This window comes from Gossypium arboreum, chromosome 8 (genome assembly GCF_025698485.1).
Source record: "Gossypium arboreum isolate Shixiya-1 chromosome 8, ASM2569848v2, whole genome shotgun sequence".
Classification (NCBI taxonomy): Eukaryota; Viridiplantae; Streptophyta; class Magnoliopsida; order Malvales; family Malvaceae; genus Gossypium; species Gossypium arboreum.
In genome coordinates this window covers 34,383,355-34,411,259 of record NC_069077.1, presented here as the reverse complement: position 1 = coordinate 34,411,259, position 27,905 = coordinate 34,383,355, and positions in this window count along the sequence as shown.

The window sequence follows — 27,905 nt, the reverse complement described above, 5'->3', positions numbered from 1 at the left end:
TTAAAGTTAATTATAAAATGTATAAATATTAATATAGTATTATTTTTATTATTTTTAACAATAAAATTAATCGGGTTAGATCAACCTAAGATTAAGTAATCAAGTTTAAACTCAACCTAAATTAACCCGACGTAAATAGATTATCTAAACAGATGAACGCCTTTAATATATATTAATAAGGTTTAATAATATTAAAAAATAAATATATTTAAAAAATAAAAATTTGTAAGTAATTTACGTTAAATAATAGAGAAATCAGAACTCTTTTGATTGTGAATTTAATTATTGACGTATTTAATTAGGTTTTATCACAACAATTAAGGAATTAAACCAAGTACCATCTTTATTCTCATTACAATGCATATCCATCAAGATAATAATTTAGTATATTATGCAAATTTGAAAATAAAAAGTATTAATATTTGGAAGGAATCAACTCAGTTTTAATTAATCAATTGACAGTCAATTGATTTGAGGCTGATTTATGTGAATAAGCTAAAAATATTAATTGAGAAATTACATTGAGTTTTTGAAAATTTATTCATTTACATTATTTTTGAAGAGAAAGAAAAACGTGTCCTGCAGGCACATTTTTACTAATGTAGGTAGTGTTTTCTGGCCAACGGTAACAATTCCTCAACGGGCAGAATTCCAACAACGGTAGGATACCAATAACCATATTATTTCCTATATAAACTTCTCCAAGCAACATTCTTTTCAACTCAATTATCACTTTTTGATTTTCAATTTTTTATTTTCAATTGTCAATTCTCGATTTTTTATTCTAAATTCTAAATTGTCAAATCTTTTCTTCTTAATTTTTTGTCTGAATTCTTCATATTTTATTTTATTCATTATAATTTGTAATATGACAAATCAACTTATTCGTTTAGATGATAAGCACAACTCCGACGTTCAATTACAAATGGTAAGAAAATATTATTAAATTATTAAACTTTAATTAGTTAATTATTATGTTGTTAAGAAAATTTATTAAATTATTTAATTTTAAATAGTAAATGTAACACCCCTAACCCATATCCGTCGTCGGAATAGGATTTCAGAATATTATTGGAACATTCAGAATATTTTTCAATTAATTTACATAAATTACTATTTATTTTCCGAGGTCATACATATCGTCTCATATATGGACCATCAATGCCCAAAACAAGTGTTGGAATCAAATCGAGACTAAATGAGGAACTCACACGCCAGTGTGGTCTTGGGACACGCCTGTGTGGTCATGCCATGTACTACACACGCCCGTGTCCCTAACCCGTGTAACTCTCTGACTTTTAAAGCATGAAGAAATTGAAGTCACACGCCCGCGTGCTAGGCTGTATGGCAAATTTTTTTTTTCGAAATTTAGGTGCAGTTTTCACACAACCGTGTAACACGCCCGTGTCCAAGTCCGTGTCAACCACACGGCTGAGACACACGCCCGAGTCTCTACCTGTGTTCCCAATTTTGAGCATTTTGTTTCTCATTTTTAAGATGTAGGGGACACACGACCGGAACACATGCCCTGGGACTGGCCATGTGTCACACACGGCCAAGACACACGCTAGCGTGCCTGCCCGTGTGGACAAAAACAAGTCATTTCCTAGCCTCATTTGTCACCCAAATTTACCATGTTCCTGCACTAAAACATACCAAATATAATTCAACTATTTCAAGCATCCATCTCAAACAAATTCCATCACTTACAAGGCATACCACTACATGCATACATGTTCATAATTTTACCTTGGTTTAATCAATATATTAGACATACTAAAAACAACCACTTAATATATATAAAAAGCTAGCATAGCATGACATTACAAGTATATCAAACAACCATTACTAGCCATTCCAATGGCTAGATTACAAACATCATCATCAAGCCATAATTGGCCAATTAAGCTTATATATGCCGTTATACCAAAATGAGATTTCTATTTATACCCAAAATGAGATAGTGGATAGTGTGATGACTGCTCCGATCGACTTTCAACCTTCGCGAGCTTTGAGCACTATAAGACAAGGAAAAATAAACGGAGTAAGCATTTTATGCTTAGTAAGTTCGTATAACAGAAAATGAATTTACCGGTCTTATTTATTAACACAAGCACACATAAATATATATATTCCATCAATTTTTGGTAAGTTACCTAAACACATACACTTATTCAAACAAGTTAGTCATGTAATCTCATATGAATATTAAGTAAACATATAGATGTGCTCATCACATTACAAGTTTCATAAATTTTTCACCTTTCCTTGTTTCAAGATTCCTTTTTCCGTTGAACTATTGAAATGTCAATGGACATTCGGTTAGTATACTCAAAAGTACCCCTTTGGGCACAAACTTAACAAGCACACTCTTGAGCTGCATATTATGTTATAGGATTATCAGTCCAGACTAAATCCTTTTTAAAACATATGCTCTAAAGAGCTTAATTTGGATTACCCATCTGGGCTAAATCCAATCTATAGCATAGGCTCGACCGACTTATATTAGTATTACCTGTCCGGGCTAAATCCTTTTTACAACATATGGAATATTATTCTCGTTCAAGCTTATCACCTTAATCCATTGAATTTCAATGTTCAATCGAAACATGGCAATTTGTCCACATTTCACAACTTATTATTATTTCATAATGTATGTTATCTCATTCACATCAACACAATTATACGATTAAATTCAAGTATTTAACATACATAGTTAAGTTACACAAACTTACCTTGAAAATGGTTTGTTTTGAATTTCAACTAATCCGAAACCTTTTGTTTTCCTCGATCTAGTTCCGTATTTGGTCTTTTCGGATCTATATAGATAAATTTGACTATTAATCTATCACATTTCATATACATTTGCATTCTATTGCATCATAGGCAAAATTACCATTTTGCCCCTATCCTTTTAAAAAATTCAAATTTCGTCCCTAGGCTCGGGAAATGAAATTCATGAAATTTAACCCTCTTTCCAAGCCTAGCCAAAATTTATAAACAACATTTACAACACACAATTTTCAAAAATTTTAGAATTTTCCATGGGTTTTTACCATTTTTCATTTTAGCCCCTAAATCAAGTTTTCATCAAAAATTGCTTTGTAAAAATTGTTTATCTATGAACAAATTTTCATTTTCTACCATAAATTTCTAATTTTCAGCATATTCATCCATGAACCAAATTTCATACCTAGATAACTTTTCAAATTAATCCCCTAGATAGAGAGATTAGATTATCCTTGTTTTAAAAAATATAAAAATCATTAAAATGGGACTTGATTTCATACCTTTTTAAGCTTGGTAAGTTGCCTTCCTCTTTCTTAGGTTCAAGCTTGGTAAGTTGCCTTCCTTTCTCTTAGGTTTTCCATAGAAATTTTGGGGAAGATGATATGAAATTAGATAAAAATTTCTTTTTATTTAATTACCATCTTTTAATTTTAGTGATTTCCAATTTAGTCCCTTACCTTTTCTAATTTTTCCATGGATGAGTCATTAAAAAATCTACTAACTAACCTTCAATGGTATAATTACCATATAAGGGCCTTAAGTTTTGAATTCTATAGCTATTTGATACCTATAGCTACTAGAATCCAACTTTTGCATTTTATGCAATTTAGTCTTTTACCTAATTAACCACACAATAGGTAAAATTTTTGTATCAAAATTTTCATGTGACCTTCTTATCATGATGCCAACTATAAAATGAAATAAAATTATTTTTATTTTTAACGAATTTGTGCTCCCGAAACCACTGTTCCAACCTCACCGAAATTGAGCTGTTACAACTCTCTTCCCTTAGAAATTTTTGTTCTCGAAAATTCTTACTAGAAAAAAGGTTAGGGTATTGCTTCCTCATGGTATCCTCAGGCTCCCAGGTAGCTTCCTCTAATCCATGCCATTTCTAAAGGACTTTTACCAAGGTCACATTTTTATTTCTCAGCTCTTTCGTCTCATAAGCCAGTATCTTAATCGGTTACTCATTGTAAGTCATATCAGGTTGAATCTCAACTTCTGTTGGAGTAATAACATGTGAAGGATCTGATTGATATCATTGTAGCATGGATACATGAAACACATTATGAATTTTATCAAACTCCGGTGGTAAAGCTAACCGATATGCAATAGGCTCGATTCTTTCAATGATCTCATATGGCCCGATAAACTGTGGACTCAGTTTTCCTTTACGGCTAAATCGAAGAACTTTTTTCCAAGGTGAAACTTTCAAGAATACTTTATCACCAACCCAAAATTCTATCTCTTTCCGCTTTAAATCGGCATAAGACTTTTGACGGTCCGAGGCCGCTTTCAAACTATCCCTAATTATCTTCACCTTTTCTTCAGTTTCCCAAATCAAGTCAACTCCGTGTATCTTTTTCTCACTTGACTCTGTCCAATACAATGAGGTTCTACATTTACAACCATATAGAGCCTCATACGGTGCCATTCAAATGCTGGACTGATAACTGTTATTGTAAGAAAATTCAAAGGTAAGTACTTTTCCCAGTTACCTCCAAATTCAAGTATACAGCACCAAAGCATGCCTTCTAAAATCTGTATCACACGTTCAGATTGTCCATCTGTTTGAGGATGGAATGCAGTACTAAAGTGTAAACGAGTGCCCAAAGCTTCATGCAATTTACTCTAAAATCGAGATGTAAAGTGAGGATCTCTATCTGAAATAATAGAAATAGGCACTCCATGCAATCTGACAATTTCAGAGACATATAATTCAGCCAATCTATCCAATGAAAAATTGATACGTACCGGGATAAAGTGTGCCAACTTCGTTAAACGATCGACAATTACCCAGACAACATCTTTCTTTTTCGGTGATAAAGGTAATCCCGTTACAAAATCTATGGTAACTCTTTCCCATTTCAATTCTGTTATTATAATTGGCTGCAATAATCCCGAATGTCTTGGTGTTCAACCTTCACTTGTTGACATATCAAACACTAAGATAAAAATTCAGAAATATCCCGTTTCATTCTTGGCCACCAGTACATCTTTTTCAAATAATTATACATTTTATTATTACCAGGATGTATAGACATTTTACCACTATGAGCTTCATTCAAAATTTTCTGTATCAGCTTTGAACTTTTCAGTACACGTACCCTGTCTCTAAACAATAAACAACCATCGGTCCTGATCTGAAATTCTGAGTCAAGAGTCGATTCACTTTGTATCTATTTCGTTTGCAACTTACCATCATTTTTTTGAGCTTCAGAGATCTGTTACATAAACTTCGGTCTAACTTTTAACTCAGCTATGAGTGAACCATCATCAGATAAAGACAACTGGGTGTTCAATGCCTGTAAGGCAAATAAGGATTTTCGACTCAAGACATCTGCCACTACAGTAGCTTTCCAGGAATGATAATCAATAACGAGATCATAATCTTTCAATAATTCCAACCATCTACGTTGTCTCAAATTCAGTTCTTTCTGAGTCATTAAATACTTCAGACTTTTGTGATCCATAAAGATGTGACATATTTCACCAAAAAGATAATGCTGCAATATTTGTAATGCAAAAACAATAACTGCTAATTTAAGATCGTGTACCAGGTAATTTTTTTCATGTGGTTGTAGCTGCCTTGATGCATATGCCACTACTTTACCATCTTGCATCAATACACATCCTAACCATTCAATGAGGCGTCGCTGTAAACTGTAAATTTCTTACCCGATTTAGGTTGGACTAATACGGGCTCTTCCGTCAATAAAGCTTTCAATCTATCAAAACTCTGCTGACATTTATCAGTCTACTCGAATTTCACCTCCTTTTTGCAACAATCGAGTCATCGGAGAAGCTATCATTGAGAACTTTTTAACAAATCTCTGATAGTATCTTGCTAGTCCCAGAAAACTTCTGAATTCTGAAACATTCTTCAGTGGCTTCCAGCTTACGATGGCTGAAATTTTGTTCGGGTCTACCCGAATACCCTCTGCAGATGCAACATGTCCAAGGAAACTAGCTTCTCGTAGCCAGAATTCACATTTACTGAATTTAGCATACAACTATTTCTCATGTAGAGTTTGCAAAACAATTCTCAGATGTTCAGCATGATCATTCAGATCCTGAGAGTAAACCAAAATATCATCAATAAAAACAACCACGAACCTATCCAAGTATGATATGAAAATTCTGTTAATTAAATCTATAAATACCACTGGGGTATTTGTTAATCCGAATGGCATCACCAAAGACTCATAATGCCCATATCTGGTTCTGAAAGCTGTCTTCAACACATCTGAATCTTTTACTCGTAGCTGATAATAACCAGATCTTAAATCAATTTTTGAAAATACAGTGGCACCTCTTAATTGATCAAACAAGTAATCTATACGAGGCAATGAGTATTATTCTTGATTGTGACTTTATTAAGCTGCTTGTAATCGATGTATAAACTCAATGATCCATCTTTCTTCTTTACAAACAATACTGGTGCACCCTATGGTGAAAAGCTGGGTTGGGCAAGTCCTCTATCAATCAACTCTTGCAACTGTACCTTCAAATCATTCAATTCAGTAGGAGCCATTCTATAAGGTGCTATAGACATCGGCGTCGTCCCTGGCACAAGGTCTATAGAAAATTCCACCTCTCTAGCTAGAGGTAAACCAGGTAGTTCTTCTGGAAATACCTCAGGAAACTCATAAACAACTGGCACTGACTAGATTTTTAATTCTGAAACTTTAGTGTCCAGTACAATAGAAAAGTAAGCCTCATACCCTTTTTTAATATATCTTTGTGCTGAAATTGTTAAAATCATGTTAGACAGTTCATCCAGATTCTCAGATTCAATCCGGAGAAACTCACCATTCTGACACTTCAATACAATGTATTTATGCTTACAATTTACCATTACATCATGTTGGGTTAACCAATCCATTCCCAATATTACATCAAATTCATTAAAGGGTAACAACATCAAATTAGCTGAAAAACAATAACCCTCTATTATCAATGGGCAATTTTTACAAACTTTATCTACATAACATGCTGACCCAAGCGGTTTGAAACTTTAACCAAAAATTCGGTGAATTCAACAATCATATTTTTATTATATATAAATTTTGTGCATATATATGAGTGCGTGGAACCAGGATCAATCAAAGTAATAATATTAGTATCAAGTGGAGAGAATGTACCAGTGATAACATCTGGTGCTAGAGCATCTTCCCTTACACGTATTGCATAAGTTCTTGCCGAAGCTCGAGCCTCAAATTTACCTGTTAAATCCTTTGTAGTACTACGACTACCACCGACATTTCCATAGTACCATGGTGGTCTACCTCTCGAGGCGGGATTACTCGATTTCAAGGTCTATTCAACGTCTTTCTCAACCCTTTCCAGGCAATCTTTAAGAAAATGGTCGAGAGAACCACACTTGAAGCAAGCCCCACTTCTCATCCGCCACTCTCCAAAATGTAATTTATTATAGACATTGCATCGTGGTTTGGGGTTTCCAACACTCCCAACACTGGTGGTTAAGGGAGACGAAGGCCTCAGGTTGGTGTGTTTAGAGCTTCGTTCCTTTCCCAAATACTCCCTTGAGGTAGCAAAATGCTCATGATAATTCTTTGATTTCTTTGAAGTAGATGATTGCGCCTTGCTTACAGATTTTTTACTTGAAAATCGAGCTTTCCTTTTTGCTTGCTTCTTTTCTTTGCTTAATTCCTCGGCCTTGTATACCCGTTCAGCCAACATTGCGAATTCTCTTAATTCCAAAATTCCAATTAATAGCTTGATATCTTCGTTTAGCCATTCTTCAAATCGTTTTCACATTTTGGCTTCAGTCTGAACCTATTCACTAGCAAACTTGCTCAATCTAACAAATTCCCGTTAATACTTGGACACTATCATATTTCCCTATTTGAGCTCTAGAAATTCCTTCTTTTTCTGGTCTAGGAATCTTTGACTAATATACTTCTTATTAAACTTCGTTTGGAAAAATTCCCATGTAATATTTTCCCTAGGTACCACAGAAGATATGGTTTTCCACCAATGATAGGTCGTGTCTTTCAACAAAGATACCGCACATTTCAGACATTCGGCCGGTGTACATGATAACTCATCTAGAACTCGAATAGTATTTTCCAGCCAGAACTCGGCCCTCTTTGGATCGTCATTGGTTGTAGCCCTAAATTCTTCAGCCTTATGTTTTTTGATTTTGTCTACTGGAGCCTTACCCATTATAGCAAATCTAGCATCCTGTGGCATTTCATCATTTCGTGAAGCAGGTGGAGGAGGTCGTTGAACAGCGGGATTTGTTTTCATATATTCACTAAACCATTCATCCATCAATTCATAGAAGGTTGTTTTTGCCGCCTCACTTCAGTCTTCAGATACGGCCTTTTACTACCACTAGATGCAGCTTACTACACGGAAACTTGAGCAGTCCTCTCAGCTTCCTCAGTCTCGGCTCTAGCTCGGTTGGAAGACATTACTATATGAAAATACATTTAAAAGTGGTCAAGAGATATCACACTATTATAATTTATATAATGGCATGTATAGCTAGAGTCGTAATTGCTAAGTTAGTCCGAGAATTGGCTAAACCCTAGCTCTGATACCACTAAATGTAACACCCCTAACCCATATCCGTCGTCGGAACAAGGTTTCAGAGTATTACTAAAACATTCAGAATATTTTTCAATTAATTTACGTAAATTACTATTCATTTTTTGATGTCATACATATTGTCCCATATATGGGCCCTCGAGGCCCAAAATAAATGTTGTTACCAAATCGGGACTAAATTGAGAACTCAGGGAATTTTTCGTGAAATTCTAAAATTTTTCCTAGGTGCAGGGCTTACAAGTCCGTGTGATCCAGGGACACACTAGTGTGGTCAGGACGTGTACGTCACATACCCGTATCCCTAACCCATGTAACTCTCTGACTTTTAAAGCACGAAGAAATTGAAGTCACACGGTCAAGTCACACGCTTCTGTGCTAGGCCGTGTGACAAATTTTTATTTTCAAAATTAATGTGCAGTTTTCACACGGCCGTGTAACACGCCCGTGTTTAAGGCCGTGTCAATCACACGGCTGAGACACAGGCTCGTATGCCCAATTTTAAGCATTCTATTTCTCATTTTTAAGATGCAGGGGACACACGGCCAGACCACATGCCCATGGGACAGGCCATGTGTCATATACGGCCAAGACACACGCCCGTGTACCTAACCGTGTGGACAAAAACAAGTCATTTCCTAGCCTCATTTGTCACCCAAATTTACCATGTTCCTGCACTAAAACATACCAAATATAATCCAACCATTTCAAGCATCCATCTCAAACAAATTCCATCACTTACAAGGCATACCACTACATGCATACATGTTCATAATTTTACCTTGATTTAATCCATATATTAGACATACTAAAAACAACCACTTAATATATATAAAGCTAGCATAGCATGACATTACAAGTATATCAAACAACCATTACTAGCCATTCTAATGGCTAGACTACAAACATCATCATCAAGCCATAATTGGCCAATTAAGCTTATACATGCCATTATACCAAAATGAGATTTCTATTTATACCCAAAATAAGATAGAAGATAGTGTGATGACTACTCTGACCGACTTCCAACCTTCGCAAGCTTTGAGCACTATAAGACAGAGAAAAATAAACGAAGAAAACATTTTATGCTTAGTAAGTCCGTATAACAGGAAATAAACTTATCGGTCTTATTTATTAAAACAAGCACACATAAATTTATATTCCATCAATTTTGGGTAAGTTACCTAAACACATGCACTTATTCAAACAAGTTAGTCACGTAATCTCATATGAATATCAAGTAAACATATAGATGAGCTCATCACATTACAAGTTCCATAAATTTTTTACCTTTCCTTGTTTCAAGATTCCTTTTTTCGTTGAACTATTGAAATGCCGATGAACATCCGATTAATATACTCAAAAGTAACCATTTGGGCACAAACTTAACAAGCACACTCTTGAACCACATATTATGTTATAGGATTTCCAGTCCAAGCTAAATCCTTTTTAAGACATATACTCTAAAGAGCTTAATTTAGATTGCCCATCCGAGCTAAATCCAATCTATAGCATAGGCTTGATCGGCTTATATCAGGATTACCCGTTCGAGCTAAATCCTTTTTAAAACATGTGGAATATTATTCTCGATCAAGCATATCACCTTAATCTGTCGAATTTCGTTCAACCGAAACATGGCAATTTGTCCACATTTCACAACTTATGATTATTTCATAATGTATGTTATCTCATTCACATCAACACAATCATACAATTAAATTCAAACTTTTAACATACATGTTAAGTTACATGAACTACCCTAAAAAATGGTTCGGTTTTTAATTTCAACTAATCCGAAACCTTTTGCTTTCCTCGATCTAGTTCCGTAGTTGGTATTTCCAGATTTATATGGATAAATTTGACTATTAATCTATAACATTTCATATACATTTGCATTCTATTGCATTGTTGGTAAAATTACCATTTTGCCCCTATCCTTTTCAAAAATTTCGGTTTCTTCCCTAGGCTCGGAATATGAAAGTCATGAAACTTAACCCTCTTTCCAAGCCTAGTTAAAATTTATAACAACATTTACAACACACATTTTTCACAAATTTTAGTATTTTCTATGGATTTTTACCATTTTTCATTTTAGTCCCTAAATCAAGTTTTCATCAAAAATTACTTTGTAAAAGTTGTTTATCTATGAACAAACTTTAATTTTCTACCATAAATTCTAATTTTCAACATATTCATCCATGACCCAAATTTCATACCTTGATAACTTTTCAAATTAATCCCCTAAATAGAGGGATTAGACTATCCCGGTTTTAAAAATATAAAAATCATTAATAATGGGACTTGATTTCATACCTTTTCAAGCTTTGTAAGTTGTCTTTCTCACTCCTAATGTAACACCTCACACTCCAGTCCTATGTCGGGACGAAATACAAAGTGTTACCACACTTAAACACATGCTTCTCAACGTTATCGAGTCATCTAAAACTTGATCAAATTTTAAAACTTTAACTAAACTCCTCAACAAATGCCTACGAGGCCTCAAACGTCCTTTAGGAACCATCAGGACTGGCTCAGGTCCTTAATCGACTTTAGAAAAATAATCCCTTAAAACAAGGAACACACTCGTGTGGAAGGGCAACACCCCTGTGTGTTCATTATAACATGGCCGTGTTGATGGCCCGTGTGACACACACGGCTTAAGCCTCTAAGGACACGCCCATGTCCCACGCCTGTGTGAATTAAATTCTAAAATTGAACCTACAGGGGTTTTCACATGGCCTGACACATGCCCGTTTCCATGGCTCGTGTCTCTTACACGGCCATGGCACGCCCATGTCCTAGCCCGTGTCTAAAAATCTTGACATTCTATTTCTGACGTCAGCAATCTTTAAGGGTCACACAGCCATAGCACACGCCCGTGTGCTAGGCCGTGCCCTTCGCATGGCTGAGACACATGGCCGTGTCTCTGCCCGTGTGTTTACTACCATGCATACTGACTTGAAATTTTTACGTGCAGGGGACACATGGTCGGACAACACGCCCATGGGGCTAAAACACGGCCTAGACACACACCCGTGTGTCTACCTGTGTGGACAACATAGGGCTATTTACCAAGCCCTTTGCCACCCTGAAATACAAAATAACAACACCTATCATGCTAAAGATCATCACAATATGATTCCTCAATCCGACAACCACATCCAAAGCCTTTACACATTTCATATTTACTAAAACAACCAACAAACTACCCATTCATGAAATAACTTCTTGTATTCATATAACAACTTTCAACTTTAGCCATTTCCGTGGCCTTATACAAAATGAATTAAAATGCTAAAGTAAGTCAACACATTTGACCAATTAACAATGAACCAAAATTCTAAAGCCAGGATCCTATACATACCATAATCAAAATAAATATATCTAACTATACCGAGTGCTTCGATTAATAGTGTGATCAATGCCTCTGACGTCCGTTGATCCAAGAGCTAATTAGGCAGCACTATAAGAAAATGGAAAGAAATAAGTTAAGCATAAAGCTTAGTAAGTTGCATGAAAATAAATATAACGACAACTTCACCATTCATCATCATGCTCATAACACTAAAATAGGCATAAACACAACTTACTCGTCATTATCCAACACAATTCACATAGCATATACTAAGCTCACATCTCATGCATTTCATTTAGGTATCTGAATCACTCACAACATGGTTATACTTTTCTCGTTTAACTTAAGCTATAATACTCACCATTGAACCATTTGGAATACTATCAGATAGTCTTTAAGCCTCAACATAGGGTATAATGCTAGTGCCATGTCCCAGACATGGTCTTACACTGGCTCATCCATCAAGTCGATGCCATGTCCCAGATATGGTCTTACACTGACTATCAAAATTGAGGCCGACACCATGTCCCAGACATAGTCTTACACTAGCTCTCCCGTATCCGTGCCGATGCTATATCCTAGACATGGTCTTACTCTGACACATCTCGTAGCCGATGCATGTCCCAGACACGTCTTACACTGGCTTACATCTCGAGGAGGATGCATGTCCCAGACATGTCTTACACTAGTACACAAATACCCCGAATATCATAGCCTGAATATCTGATTTATTTCTTAAGGTTCAAACGAGAATCCTACTATCTCAATATTCATCATACATGATTATTTCCACAAACAAGCAATTCATGCTATCTCAATTCAAGCACATATAATATCAATGTAGTTGTATTATTTACATACAACTTACCTCAGATTACAAAATGTAAACGACTAGTTTGGCTTAGTCCACTTGCTTCGCTTTTCCCCGGTCTAGGCCCAGATTTTGTAATTCTTGATCTAGAATGATAAAAATTTACGAATTTAATCATTTTATTAAATCTAGATACTCAACAATTTAAAATTGGGCAAAATGACCATTTTTCCCCTAGACCTTTACAAAATGACCATTTTACCCCTAGGTCTGAAAATTAATTTTTATCAAATTTCTTCATATCTTTAGCCTAGTCGATTACTTTTTACGCTAGAAGCAGTCCAAAATTCTCAATATTTCACACCATTATCACTTATTTTACAACTTATGCTAAATGGTCCTTTTTAGGGTTTTCATGAGAAATCTCTTCTCAAAAGTTGTTTATTTCACAATTATGGTTCATTTTCTTCCATAAAATTTCAGAAAGCAACATGTCTACTATCATGGAAAACCCTAGTCTTTCAACCATTTTTCAAAATAGTCCCTTCATTTGAAAGCTCATGTTACAAGGGTTCTAAAAATGTAAAAATTTTGAAGAAAAACCATCAAAAGTCACTTACTTGCAAGAGTGGAGAGTGGCTAAAATTTTTGAAGCTCAAACCTTCCTAAAATGGCCGAATTTTTGGTTGAGAAGATGGTAGAAAAAGATGATATCTTTCTCTTTATTTAATTTTTTATTATAATCAAAATTAGGTCATCAAATTACCTAACCATTTGACCCATTGATTTCCTTGTCCCTATGGCCAGTCATGCCTCTTGGAGGGGGTTTAATTGCCCTTTAAAGACCTCCAATTATGGCTCTCTAGCTATTTGGTATGTCTATCAAGTAAAATAGAACTTTTACCCTTTATGCGATTTAGTACTTTTTCCTAATTAAGCAAGAAATCACTAAAATTAATTCACCAAAATTTTCATACTCTAATGTAATCATGCCACAACACATAAAATAATAAAAAAATAATTACTCCCATTCCAGTTTAGTGGTCTTAAAACCACTGTTCTAACTAGGCCCAAAATCGAGCTGTTACACTTAGGGTTTCCATGGAATTTTTGGGGAAGATGATATGAAATTAGATGAATATTTCTTTTTATTTAATTACCATTTTTTAATTTTAGTGATTTCCAATTTAATCCCTTGCCTTTTCTAATTTTCCCATGGACGAGTCATTAAAATATCAACTAACTACCCCTTAATGGTCTAATTACTATATAATGACCTTAATTTTTGAATTATATAGCTATTTGATACCTATAGCTACTAGAATCCAACTTTTTCAGTTTATGCAATTTAGTCCTTTACCTAATTAACCACACAATCGGTAAAATTTTCGTATCAAAATTTTCATGTGACATTCCTATCATTATGCCAACCATAAAATAAAATAAAATAAAATAATTTTTATTTTTAACTCAGATTTGTGGTCCCGAAACCCTGTTCCAATGATGGATATAGGTTAGGGGTGTTACGGTTAATTATTAATTTTTTTTATGTTTTTATACTCAGCTTGAAGATCGTATTTTGGAGGTGTACATAAACAATATACGCGAAGATGTACCAGATGTCATTCAAGGACACTTGCGAGATGCAGGATTTTTTTACGTGGCTCGGATGCTCGGGGGGACTAAATTGGATTCCTTACTTATCAATGCTTTGGTCGAAAGATGGAGACATACACATTCCATATTTTATGCGATGAGTGTACAATTACACTCAAGGAAGTCAGTTTACAACTCGATCTACCGGACAATGGGGATGTTGTTATGGTGCCAGTTACTAGTTTCGATTGGAGTGCAACATGCGAGCAACTACTAAGGAAGGTGTCGAACTAGTTTAGGGGTAGCCAATTCGAGATGAGATGGTTGGAGGACAACTTCCAAAGTCCAAACTATGACGGCTTTTGCGAGTGACGTTGAAAAGGAACAATTCGTGTGCACATTGATCTTGAGGTTGATTGGAGGATTTCTAATTCTAGATAAATCTTGCAATCTGGTACATTTAAGATGGCTACTATTACTAGCCGACTTGAAAGAATCAGGATGACTTAATTGCAGATCAACGGTGCTGGTGACCTTGTACCAAGAAATATGTCGAGCAACGATACTAGATAAAGTTAAAATCAGTGGTTGCATACTCCTTCAATCGTGGGCATGATATCGACTACCATTTTTATGCCCTGAGTGGAACTCCCTTACAAATTCTCACCCGTCATATGGTAAAATTCATTTGATAATATCATTACCGTTTTTATTTTTCATTGTTGTTATTTTGAAAAAAAATTATTTGAATAGGTGGAACAACCCCACGAGACATAACGGTATACCAACCGAGCTCGAAGATATCCGACTAGCTTTAGATCAAGAAACCAAAGAAGAGGCTAGTTTATGAATTTCAAATTTATATAATATGAATTCTAGCACTTAAAGTTAAATATTAGGCATGTGCTAAAAAATATAAATTCGCACTACAGTTTGTATGGATGCCATATGCGAATCCAAGGAATCAAGAATGCGTCCTGATCAAATTTTTGGCTAATCGCAACATCTAGCATGTGAAAATGCCATTGGTCATTTTTGCAATGGTCAAGATGCACAAATCCAACTGAGTGATGCGGTAGTTCGAGTGTATGCAACGTATTCTATTGCCACCCCAAAAGCTCAATGACTTGCACAAGACCGATTTGTGGGGGAGACTCGAGGAAGATTGACCAACGTTTATCAAAGAAATACATCGATATGTCACAGTATAGGTATGATTACTTGCCAATACGTGAACCATTTCTCACACCAGAGTTGGCAAAATTTTTGAATTACATGGAGTGGTTTAGGCACAACGACAAGCCGTATCTACTGCCGGCTTCAGAAAGGAGTTGACAACATCACTGTTAGAGGCCAAGAGTAGGGCCTCAATCCTAGATTAAGAGGAGATGTCATGAAGAGATCGACATCTACTCCATCTACACTGGTGGACTCGATTTCCATGCAACCTCTCGGTTAGTATAGTTCATTTATTTTTTCCTCTAACTAGTTTTTCTATCACAAGCATCAAAACACGCACATTCATCCCCTACATCATCACCTTTAGTTCCAGTTTATTTTACATAACCACCACAGTACGCACAATCATTCCCTGCATCAACATATTCAACACTAGTTTTTTTTTATACAAGCACCACAACACGCGTATTCATTCCCCCTACATCAACACCTTCTCTAGGGATATATTATGCACGACTGCCACCCACCGTGCCATATTACATGTCTGTTCTTCCAATAACACTGATGCATCCGGTATCGTCGATGATTCCCACCTTCTATTCGTAATCGGGTTATGCGACACCATATAATGGCTCACCAGTAGTGCCGCAAACACCCCTAGCATTGTTATTCTACCGAGGTGGGTCATCCTTGCAACCGTTGACTCAAATAAGAGGATCTATTATGGGCGGCTAGGATGCGATCGCAGTCAACCATGAAGGAAAGAGATGAAGTTAGCGATCAACCCCAACATGCACATCAAGATGAAGCCAAAGTCGAGAGGAGTCGTCAAACTAAATAGTGTGACGGAACTCTAGGTGTGCCCGAAGCCCACCCGGTTGTGGCACACATTCGGGACGCCAATGATTATGTTATTTTGTAATTTTATAATTTTTTTATACTTTGTTTTACACCCTAAATGTATAGTTATTTACAATATACGAAACAAATTTATTAAATTGGTGTGATTTGTACACAATCAAGTTGAGAGTTTAAAATTTACAATTATTTATGTTAGTTTTTTATTTTTCTCTGTCCATTTGTTAGGTACAATATTTCCAAAAAGAAAAGAATTGTTCAAAAGGTTCGAAAAAAGATTAAAAATTTGGCTTGCGAATTGTATTATATCTTACTTCAATAATTAATGTCAACTTACAATTTACAAAAATAAAAAAATAAAAAAATAAATGAATAAATTAGTGTTTTCACTGCATGAGTTAGTGTTTTAATTAGCTCTTCTACACTTCATTAATTAATATTAACTTTGGCTTGTGAGTTCTATACATGCAATTTCTACATTTTCCTCGATCAAGTTTATCCTGAGAATCCCCTATTGCAGGGGCTCATAAGCAATCAAGTTTGGTGGTTGAAATGCTTAGAAAGAAAATGCTCCCTATAGGGGGAATTTTCATCCAACATGGCAGTGAAAACTCATCCTGCAAGATGCATTTTAAGCCACATGTTTGACATGTTAGTGGAAAACGCATTCTGCAGAAAACACCTAAGTCAAGAGGTCTAGAGGTCTTTACAAACCTAGAAGAAAAATATGTATTAAACCACATTCATTCCCTCGGAGAATGAAAACATTCTTTAAGAGATGAACTAGACCCACTAGAAGGAATGGTTCAAAGTGTCAACAAATTCTAGAACTACATCTCATTTTTTGACATGATCTCTGATGAAATGATGTCTAATTTTAATATGCTTAGTTCTAGAGTGTTGGATGGGATTTTTAGTAAAATAAATAACACTAGTATTGTCACACTTGATAGGAATGGTATCTACATCAATTACATAGCCCATAAGTTTTTGTTTCATCCATAAAACTTAAGCACAATAACTATAGGCAGAAATGTATTCCGCTTTGGTGATGTATAATGCAACATTATTTTGTTTCATTGAAAACTATGATATGAGCATATTGCAAATAAATTGACAAGTATCAGAGGTGTTTTTCCTATCTAATTTGCAACCTTTAAAATTCACATCTGAGAAGGCATGCAAGCTAAATAAAGAGTCTCTAAGATACCAAAGGCCTAAATTAGGAGTGTCTCTAAGGGATCTAAAGATTTTCTTAATTTCTTGTAAATAAAACAATGAGCCAATCATTGACCTATATAATTTTATATCAACACATTTACCTTTCTCATCTTTGTCAAGTTTTGTAGAGGAGCTCATTGGTGTACCCTTTGGTTTGAGATTATCCACCCCAAACTTTTTGAGCATTACCTTTATGTACTTACTTTGATTGATGAAGATGACATCCTTCTTTTGCTTGATTTGGAGTCCCAAAAAGAAGTTTTGTTCTTCCATCATTCTCATCTTAAATTCACCTTGCATTAGCTTGGAAAATTCTTGAAAAAGAAGATCATTAGTAGCACTAAAAATAATATCATCAACATATATTTGAAATAATAACAAATCTTTGTATTTTCTTTTGATAAAAAGTGTTGTGTCAACCTTCTCTTTACAATAACTTTTTTCAATAAGAAAATTTGATAATCTTTCATACCAAGCTTTAGGAGCTTTTTTTAAACCATATAAGGCTTTTGAAAGTTTGAAAACATGATTTGGAAAATTTGAATCTTCAAAGCCGAGTGGTTGTTCTACATGCACTTCTTTATTTATAAAACCAATTAGAAAAACACTTTTAAAATCCATTTGATATAATTTAAAATCATTAAAGCATGCAAAAAGTAAATGCATCGTAATGGCTTCCATCCTAACTAAGGGAGTATATGTTTCATCATAATCTATTCCTTCCTCTTGAGTGTAACCTTAAGTAAAAAGCCTAACCTTGTTCCTCCTAATGTTACCACTCTCATCTAACTTGTTTTTAAAAACCCACATAGTACTTGTAGTAGATTTATCACAATGTCTTTCTACTAGGGTCTATACATTACTTCTCTTAAATTGATTTAACTCTTTTTGCATGGCCAAAATCCAGTATTCATTATTTAATGCTTCTTTGATATTTTTTTGCTCAATGTATGAGATAAATGCAAAAAAATTACAAGAATTTCTAAGATAAGATCTAGTGGTTACCCCTTTGGATGGATCTTCCAAAATCTTATCATCCTTTACATAGTTATACTCTCTTGTATGATTGACTTCCTTTTCTCTATGGTGAACTTCTTTAGAGCTTCTTGTGTTTGTTCTTGAATCTTGTCAATTGATGAATGACCAGTCTTATCATCATTGTTTAATATTCCTACATCATCATCATCAACACAAGAATCTTTTCCAGGAAGAGGGTTAGCATCATCGAAAATAACATGTATTGACTCTTCAACTACTAAAGTTCTTTTATTAAAGATTCTATAAACTTTAGGATTTAAGGAATAACTAAGAAAAATTCTTTCATCACTTTTTGTATCAAATTTACCAAGATTGTCTTTACAATTATTTAAAACAAAACACTTACATCCAAAAATATGAAAATAGTTAATGTTAGGCTTTTTTTTTTTGAAAAGTTTATATGGAGTTCTTTAAAATAGGTCTAATCATTACTTTATTAACAACATAGCAAGCGGTGTTTATGGCTTCCGCACAAAAATATTTTGGTAAATTATTTTCACAAAGCATGGTTCTAGTCATTTGTTCTAAAGTTCTACTTTTCCTCTCACTATCTCCATTTTGTTGAGGGGTTTTAGGTGCAAAAAAATTGTGGCTAATACCATTTGAGTTGCAAAAATTTTCAAAACCAAAATTTTGAAGTTCGGTTCCATGATCACTTCTAACACTAGTGATAGAGTAGCCTTTTTCATTTTGATTAAATTTTGAAAATGTGATGAATTTTTCTAAAGCTTCATTTTTAGTACTTAAGAAAGAACTTAAGTAAATCTAGAGTAATCATCTACAAAGACAAAAGCATATTATTTTCCACCCAAGCTAGTAGTCTTAATTTGTCCAAAAAGATCAATGTGAATTAATTGAAGAACTCTACTAGTAGATACATCATTGATTGGTTTAAAAGAAACTATCCTATGTTTGCCTTTAACACATACATCACAAACTTTATTTAAATCAAAATAAATTTTTGGCAAACCTCTTACTAAGTCTTTTTTAGTTAATTTATGCAATATGCTTATGCTAGCATGTCTTAATTTTCTACGCCACAATAAAGAATTATTTTCATTTTTATCAAAAAGGCATATGTTTGATTCATGCATGTCATCTAAATGCACCATGTATATATTTCCTATTCTATGTCCTACAAGAACAATCTTATTAGATACAATGTCAATTATTGTTGTTAGATTCAAAGATGACATTGAAACCTTTATCGCACAATAGACTAATACTTACTAGATTATACTTAAGACTATTGACATATAAGGCATTTTTAATAAAGTTTAATAGTTTTTACCAAAAGAGCTAATTCTTTCAATAAGTCCTTTGGAATTCACCAAATGGAACTTCTCCTCTACTTTTTGGCATCAATTCGATAAAATGGCTCGTCACTAGTCATGTGTCTCAAGCATCCACTATCAAGGTACCATGAGTTTTTACTTGTGTCGTTCACCTTGAAGCAATGCTCCTTTCCCTACAATCATTGAATTAAAATTTTGTTTTTGGTACCCAAATTATTTTGGGTCCATAAGCATTAGTTCCTAAGATTCTTGTCCCTTTGGGTATCCATTTTAGAAGAGCATCCTTATATTGAGTATCACTAAGTCCTTTAGGGATCCATAAACTCTTAACAAGTTTTCCCTTGTAAAATCTTGAGGGACTTCTATGTTTGTAGTAATTAAAGCTTGATTTAATAAAATTTGCTTTTGAATTATTAAATTAAGCTTTATTTGATAAAAGATTTTGATATAAAAAATTAAAAGTCTTTTTGAATATAATTTGAATTTGATAAAATAATGTTAAATTTGAATTCTAAGAAATAAAATTGTTAATACTTATAATAAGCTCTTAGAAAATTTTGAAACAATTTTAAAATCAAGTGAAATTATTTTTAACCAAGTCAAAATGATCTCAATTAAGTTTAAATCATTTTAACACATCAAAATGATTTTCGAACAAGTCAGAATTGCTCCAGGCCAAAAAGTATCGATACCGTTTGGCCAGGTATCAATAATTTTTGAAAATAATCGATACCCTTAGTAAAATGGAGACCAAAAAGGCATTCTGTCAAAAACCTAAAAATTATTGATACTATGTTTTCAGTTTTGATACTTTTTCAAAAATAATGGATACGTTACTTAAAAACGATACCAAACTTGTATTCTATTTTTTCCATATATCAGGTCTCAATACCTATATCAGGAAGTATCGATAAAATATTTTTGAAGTAATGGTCACTAAATTAGCATTTATGACAAAAAAATATCGATACCCTTTTTGGAGGTATCGATACTTGAAGTTGCAAATGAAATAAATGCTCTAGCTTTTCATTCCCGATGGCTATATTAACTTCTCCAACATCCTCAATGGCTGGAAATCTATTAAGGGGTATAAATATCATCTTTTAAAGTTCTACAACATTCAAGAAAAGTACTTTAAGAAAAAATCATCAATCAAAGAATTGTAGAGCTTAAAATTTCATATTCTTTTTACATATACTTGTGAGTCTTATCTCCTTTATTTTTGCTAAAGTGTATTTCATTGTATTTGTGCTTCAATTTGCAAACAAATTTATCTTGTAAGGATTCTTTCTTTGTTTGCTCATTTCTATCTCTTTGAAAGGTTTTGAAACTTAAGATTTGGGGTAGAAATCTTAAGGAGTTGTAAGGTTAAACCTTGTCCTTAAAGTTGAACAAATTAGTGAATTTGGGATAATTCCTTAGTGGTAGAAAGCTAAGGTAGTGGAGTAGGCAATTGGGGCCGAACCACTCTAAATTCTTTGTGTTCTTTATTTCTTTTTTTGCCTTTGCTTTCATCAAATTTTTTAAAAGGCCAATTCACCCCCTCTTGGCATTTTCGATTTGCTTCATCAGGCTTTCAAATTTTCTCCCTTTTTAAATCTTTTTGGAGAAACTTTGTTAGGTAAAGCTTTTTCTTTTTCAAGCAACTCAAGTTGCTTTTGGTGATCATTATGAACTTTTGAAAGTAAATTATGCAAGTTAGAATTATTTTTTTCAAAATCATTTATAATTTCCTATATATAATTTATTTTACTTTCAAGTTTATGATTGACCTTGGAGAGTGGATTATTTACATCTTTTAATTTTAAAATGTTTTTTTTCTTATATTTTGAAACCATAATTTCAAATTCCAAGCCCATAGGCATCTTGTAATTCATCAAATGAATAAGAAATTGAACTAGAAGAGTTAGAATTTACCTTAGAGTCATCAATGATCATATCGAAAAGGTTGACTACTTGCTCTTCTTCATCGAAACAATCTTCATCACTCCAAGTAACAACACTGGTATTGTGTTTTTGTTTGCTAGATAATTTTTTCCTCTATTAGGGACAATCAAACTTGATATGTCATGGCTTCTTGCACTCATAGCAAATTATGAGACCCTTCTCCTTCGTAGATTCAAGCTTTAACCCTAACTTCTTTTGGAATCTTCTTCATTTATTGGACTTCATAAATCTCTTGAATCTCCTATCAAACATAGCCATATCTTTGTCTTCATCCACCTCTTCTCTTGATTCACTATCTTCATTTACGATGGATTTAATAGTAACACCAACCTTTTTCTTCACAACTTTTTCTTCTTTTACCTCTTCCTCGAGTCTTATCTCATGAGCGGGCAAAGAATCGATTAGCTCATTTAGAGAGAGGGTCTCCAAACTCTTTGTTTCTTCTATAGTGGTTACTTTAGCTTCCCAAGACTTTGGCAAGCTTCTTAGCATCTTTCTTACTACTTTTTTGTTGGGGTATGTCTTCCTATAAGATTTAAACCCATTTATGATGATGATGAATCTATCGGACATTGCTTTAATATCCTCTTTTAAGCTTCATTTTGAAAGTTTGATGATTGAGGGTAAGGTTTCCCACTTTTGACTTCTTAACTTGGCTTGAGCCCTTATGAGTGACTTCTAGCTTGTCTCATATCTCCTCAGTGTTGGAACAAGATGAAACTCTACTTTACTCATCAGGACCAAGTGTACAAAATAACATATGCATGGCCTTGGCATTCAATTGAATACTCCTATCTTTCTCATTTCATTCTTTTTTGCTTTTTGGAAAAGATGTTGACTAAATTTATTTCAGTGTTAAAAACTAGATTCCAGAACACTAAAACAACTTTGAGGAATCAGTAGGCATCTATTCAAGGCCTTGAGAATAATATTAGTCAACTTGCTAAATTGGTTTCAGATAGACAACAAGGCAGTTTATCTAGTAACACTGAAATCAACCCAAAGGAGCAAGTTCACGCAATCACTATAGAAGTAGAAAGATGTTAGCCGAGCCTAAAAAAAAGTTGAATCTAGAAGCAATTAAAAAAAATGATGAGGTTGAGGAACACAAGAAAGAGCATAAGCTAGTGTTCAGATAATATAAACCACCAATTCCATAGCCAACAAAGTTAAAGAAAGACTGCATTAATGAACAATATGGTAAATTTCTTGAACTCTTGAAAAAAATTATATATTAACTTACCTTTTGTTAAAGCCCTTTCACAAATGCCTAAGTATACAAAATTTTAAAATGAGTTGTTAAGAAATAAAAGGAAGTTAGACGAACTGTTCATTCTAGAGCTCAATGAGGGCTGCTCAATCATTCTCCAAAACAAACTACCCACCAAGCTTAAAGATTTAGGGAGTTTTACTATTCCTTATTTTATTGGTAGCTTAAATGTAGAAAAAGCTTGGTTTGATTTGGGTGCTAGGATAAATCTAATACCTTCTAAAATGCTCAAACAACTTGGTCTCGGGGAACCAAAACTTAATATGATGAGTATTCAATTACCTGAAAGATCTATTAAGTATCCCATGGGTATTATTTTAGATGTACTTGTTAAAATTGATAAATTCATATTCGCTGTTGATTTCATTCTATTGGACATGGACGAGGATATTATGGTACCCATGATCTTAGGTTGATTCTTTTTAGCCACTACTAGAACTATTATTAATGTCGGTAATGGTGAACTTGTGCTGAGGGTAAGTGATGAAAATGTTACTCTTCAAGCACGTGATGTTGTGAGAGTTTCTAGTGGGTGAGATGATACTCGTTATTCTGTTAATGTTAGTAATCATCCAGTTTAATATTCTTTGCAGGAAATCATCATAAAGACATGTTAGAACCGTATCTTGTTCAAGATGATAGATATTAAGGGACAAGTGAAGAGAAAATGGTGTTGCTCGATGAATTAGATGAATGGGTAACAAAGGCTGATGAAAACCCAAAAATGTTCAAAGAAGTAACAAAGCAATTCCATTATAACACCCATAACTGCTTCCGTCACCAGAATAGGGATTACGGAGTACTATTGTACATTTTAGGGCATTCAGTAACAATAGCATCCAGTTCACTAGAATGATTAACAAAAATAATAATTTTTTAAAATAATTCAGATCGACGTAAACATACACTTATGGACCTAAATTGGGCCTACAAGGCCTTAAAATTAGTCTGGGAATAATTAGGGACCAATTTGATATAAATTAGAATATTTAGAAAAAATTTATAAAATTTTAAAAAAAGGGTCACATGGCCGTGTGGCCAGGCCATGTGACATGATCCAAACCGTGTGGTACAGGGCATGGTCATGTCTCTACACATGTTTCAAATCATGTACCTTTCAAAATGATGCCACACGACCATGTCGCTGGTCATGTGCTAGCACGTGTAACATTCAATGTAGAGTCACACGGTCGTTTCATAGGCCATGTGTCAGCCTATATGAAAACTACACCTATACTATTTGATAACAATCAAGGCACACGCTCGTGTGGGTTGCCCGTGTGCATCAAACAACCATGTGACAGCCCGTGTCTCAAGCCTGTGTGCCCAAAAATAACCAATTTCAAGCTAAACTATCACCCATTTGCTTAGGTACCTAAATACATTCAACACACAACTTTACAAGCCAAAAACCATCTTCAATAACACTCAAACATGTTAAATAATTCAACCTATGTACCTAACCAATGTGTCATCATTGACACCACAATACATTTCATGACATTTAATATCTAAGGTTGCATATACAAGATATGGTTTACACATAAAAAAAATCTATTTTATTTTATACCATTGTTCCACATAGTAGCAATATTATCATTCTTGATCAACAAGCTTAACTTAGTAAAACATGTCTAATTTCATTTATTGTTTAATCACACAACGCAAGTTCTAGTAAAACTTGCTTAAAAACTAGAAACCATTGTCATGCATACAAAGGGTCCTAATACATGCCATATATACCAACCAAACTCAAAGTTTACCAAAGGTTTCCCTGATAGTGTGATTTCTTGTGTTGATCCGATCTTCTGAGCCCTCAAAACAAAAGCTACAAAATGAAACAAATACAGTTAAGCTTGAATAAACTTAGTAAGTTCATTTAATAAATCGGTAAGGTTTTCCAACCAAACATAGTAATCAATTTAAAATTAAATAATAAAATTCTCATAAATTGTAACTTTTTCTGAGAGGTAGCTATCTGTACAGTACTTCAGTATATTCAGTGAGTAATGCTTGTTTGAGAAACTTCTAATAGAACCATTAGGTATGGCTCAATCAATCATACTTTCACTAGAATTAGTAGGTAAGGCTCGATAGCGCATACATTTCAGTGGAATCAGTAGGTATGGCTCGAAAGCGCATACATTTTAGTAGATTCTGTAGGTATAGCTCAAAAGCGCATACATTTTAGTAGATTCTGTAGGTATGGCTCGAAAGCACATACATTTTAGAAGATTCAGTAGGTGTAACAGCCCGAATTTGGGGCTAGTCAGAATAGTGGTCTCGGGATCACAAATATGAAGTTGAATAAATTATTTTATAATTATTTAGATGTTATAGCATGTTTTTAATAGTGCATGAAAATTTTGGTGAAGTAATTTTGACGTTTGTGAGCCCAATTGCGAAAAAGGACTAAATTGCATAAAGTGCAAAAGTCCTAAATTGACAGCTAAAGGTGTCAAATAGCTAGGGAATAAATATTTAGGGGTCTTTAAAGGGTAATTAGACCCTTAGAAATAGGGTTGCCGGCCATAGGGGACAATGTATTGAAAATTTCCAATATTAGGTAATTGATTTTTGACTTTTTGACTAAAGTAGAAATAAAATAATCAAAGGATGATATCATCTCTTTCACCTCTCATTCTTCACCTATTTTACCAGGAAAAATAGGGATTTGGGAGCTTGAAATTTCAGCTACTTAGTTGACTCACAAGTAAGTGATTTCCATACCATTTGTTGATGATTTTTGCATTTTTGATACCCTTGAAGCTTAAGCTTTCAAATGAAGGTACTATTTTGCAAAATGATTAAGAGTTTAGGGTTTTGCCATGAAAGTATTTGTAATGTTTGCCGAGTTTTTTATGGAAGAAAATAAGTTTTGGGTGTCTAATAAACAACTTTTGTGAAAAATGTTAGCATGAAAACACCTAAAAGGACTATTTTGCATAAGTTGTAAAATAGATAATAAGTGTGTGAAACAGTGGGAATTTGGAGTTTCTATAAGAGTAGAAAGGGTTCGGCTAGGCTTAAGGTGTGAATAAATTCGATAAAAATCAATTTTTGGGCTTAGGGGTAAAATGATCATTTGGTAAAAGTCTAGGGGCAAGTTGGTCATTTTGCCCAATTATGAAATGTAGAGTGCCTAGATTGATAAAGTGACTAAATAAGTGCATTTTTTTATTATAGATCAAGAATTACCGAATCCAAATCTAGATCAGGAGAAAGTCAAGCAAATCGACTAAATAGACTAGTCGCCACAATCCGAGGTAAGTTGCATGTAAATAGTACAATTACATTAATAATATATGTATTTGAATTGTATTGAAATTATTATAGCATAAATTGCTTGATTGTGGAAATGAGAAAATATGATGAGAATAGAGATAATAAAATTCCCGATTGAACCTTAGGAAATAAATCGGATATTCATGCCATGACGTTTGGGTCACTTGTGTGAGCTAGTGTAGGACAAGTCTGGGACATGCATCGGCCACATTATGAGAGCCAGTGTAAGACCATGTCTGGGACATGGCATCGGCATTGAAACGAGTGCTAGTGTAAGACATGTATGGGACATACTTCGGCTTCGAGACGTAAGCCAGTGTAAGACATGTCAGGGACATACATCGGCTACAAGATGTGTCTAAGACCATGTCTAGGACATGGCATCGGCACAGATATGCTAAAACTTGTGTAGGACCATGTCTGGGACATGGCATCGGCACTTGACCCCATGTTTGAGGCTAAATTAATAATCGATAATGTTTCAAATGGTTCAACGGTGAAAGTATGATTTCAAGTTAACAAGGAAAGTATAAGCGTGTTGTGAGTGGTATAGGTACCTATATGGTATGTATGAAATGTGAGGTCAATATATGTTATATTAGGTGTATTGAATATTGATGAGTAAGTTTTGCTTATGCCACTTGTGTATTATGATGCTTGTTGATGAATGGTAAAGTTATGTTGAATATTTATTTGTATGCAACTTACTAAGCTTTATGTTTACTCCCTATCCTTTTTCATTTTCTTATAGTGCCGCCTATCTAGCTCAAGGATCAACGAAAGTCAGAGATATCGATCACACTATCAATCGAAGCATTCAGTATAGTTTGATTTATATTTTTGAATATGGCATGTATAGGGAATCAGGCTTGTGTTTTGGGTTATTATTAATTTGGCCAAATGTGTTGGCTTGGACTAAATCCCTCATTTTGTATTAAGCCTTGAATGATAGCTAACATTCATTTTGATTTATATACAGAGATGTTATTTTCATAGATGAGTGAAATGCACAAATAGAATGTTGTCTATTGTGGCTGATTTGGTTGCATGAGATAGTCTTATAATGGTTTTTCTTGCTTTTGTGTCCACAAGGGTAGACACACGAGCGTATGTATAGGCTGTGTGTGACACACGGTCTGGCCTTTGGGAGTGTGGTCATGTCGTGTGTCCCCTGTACGTAAAATTTTCAATTCAATATGCATGGTAGTAAAAACACGGGAAAAGACATGGCCCTGTGTCTCAGCTGTGTGAAGGACACGGCCTAGCACACGGGTGTGTGTCTTGGCCGTGTGACATTTTGGGGTTGCTGACGTCAGAAACAGAATGTCCATGTTTTTGCACACGGGCTAGGGCACGAGCGTGTCATGGCCATGTAAAGGGCACGATCCAGGGACACAGGCGTGTGCCAGGCCGTGTGAAAACCCCTATAGGTGTGCATTTAGAATTAATTCCACACGGATGTCA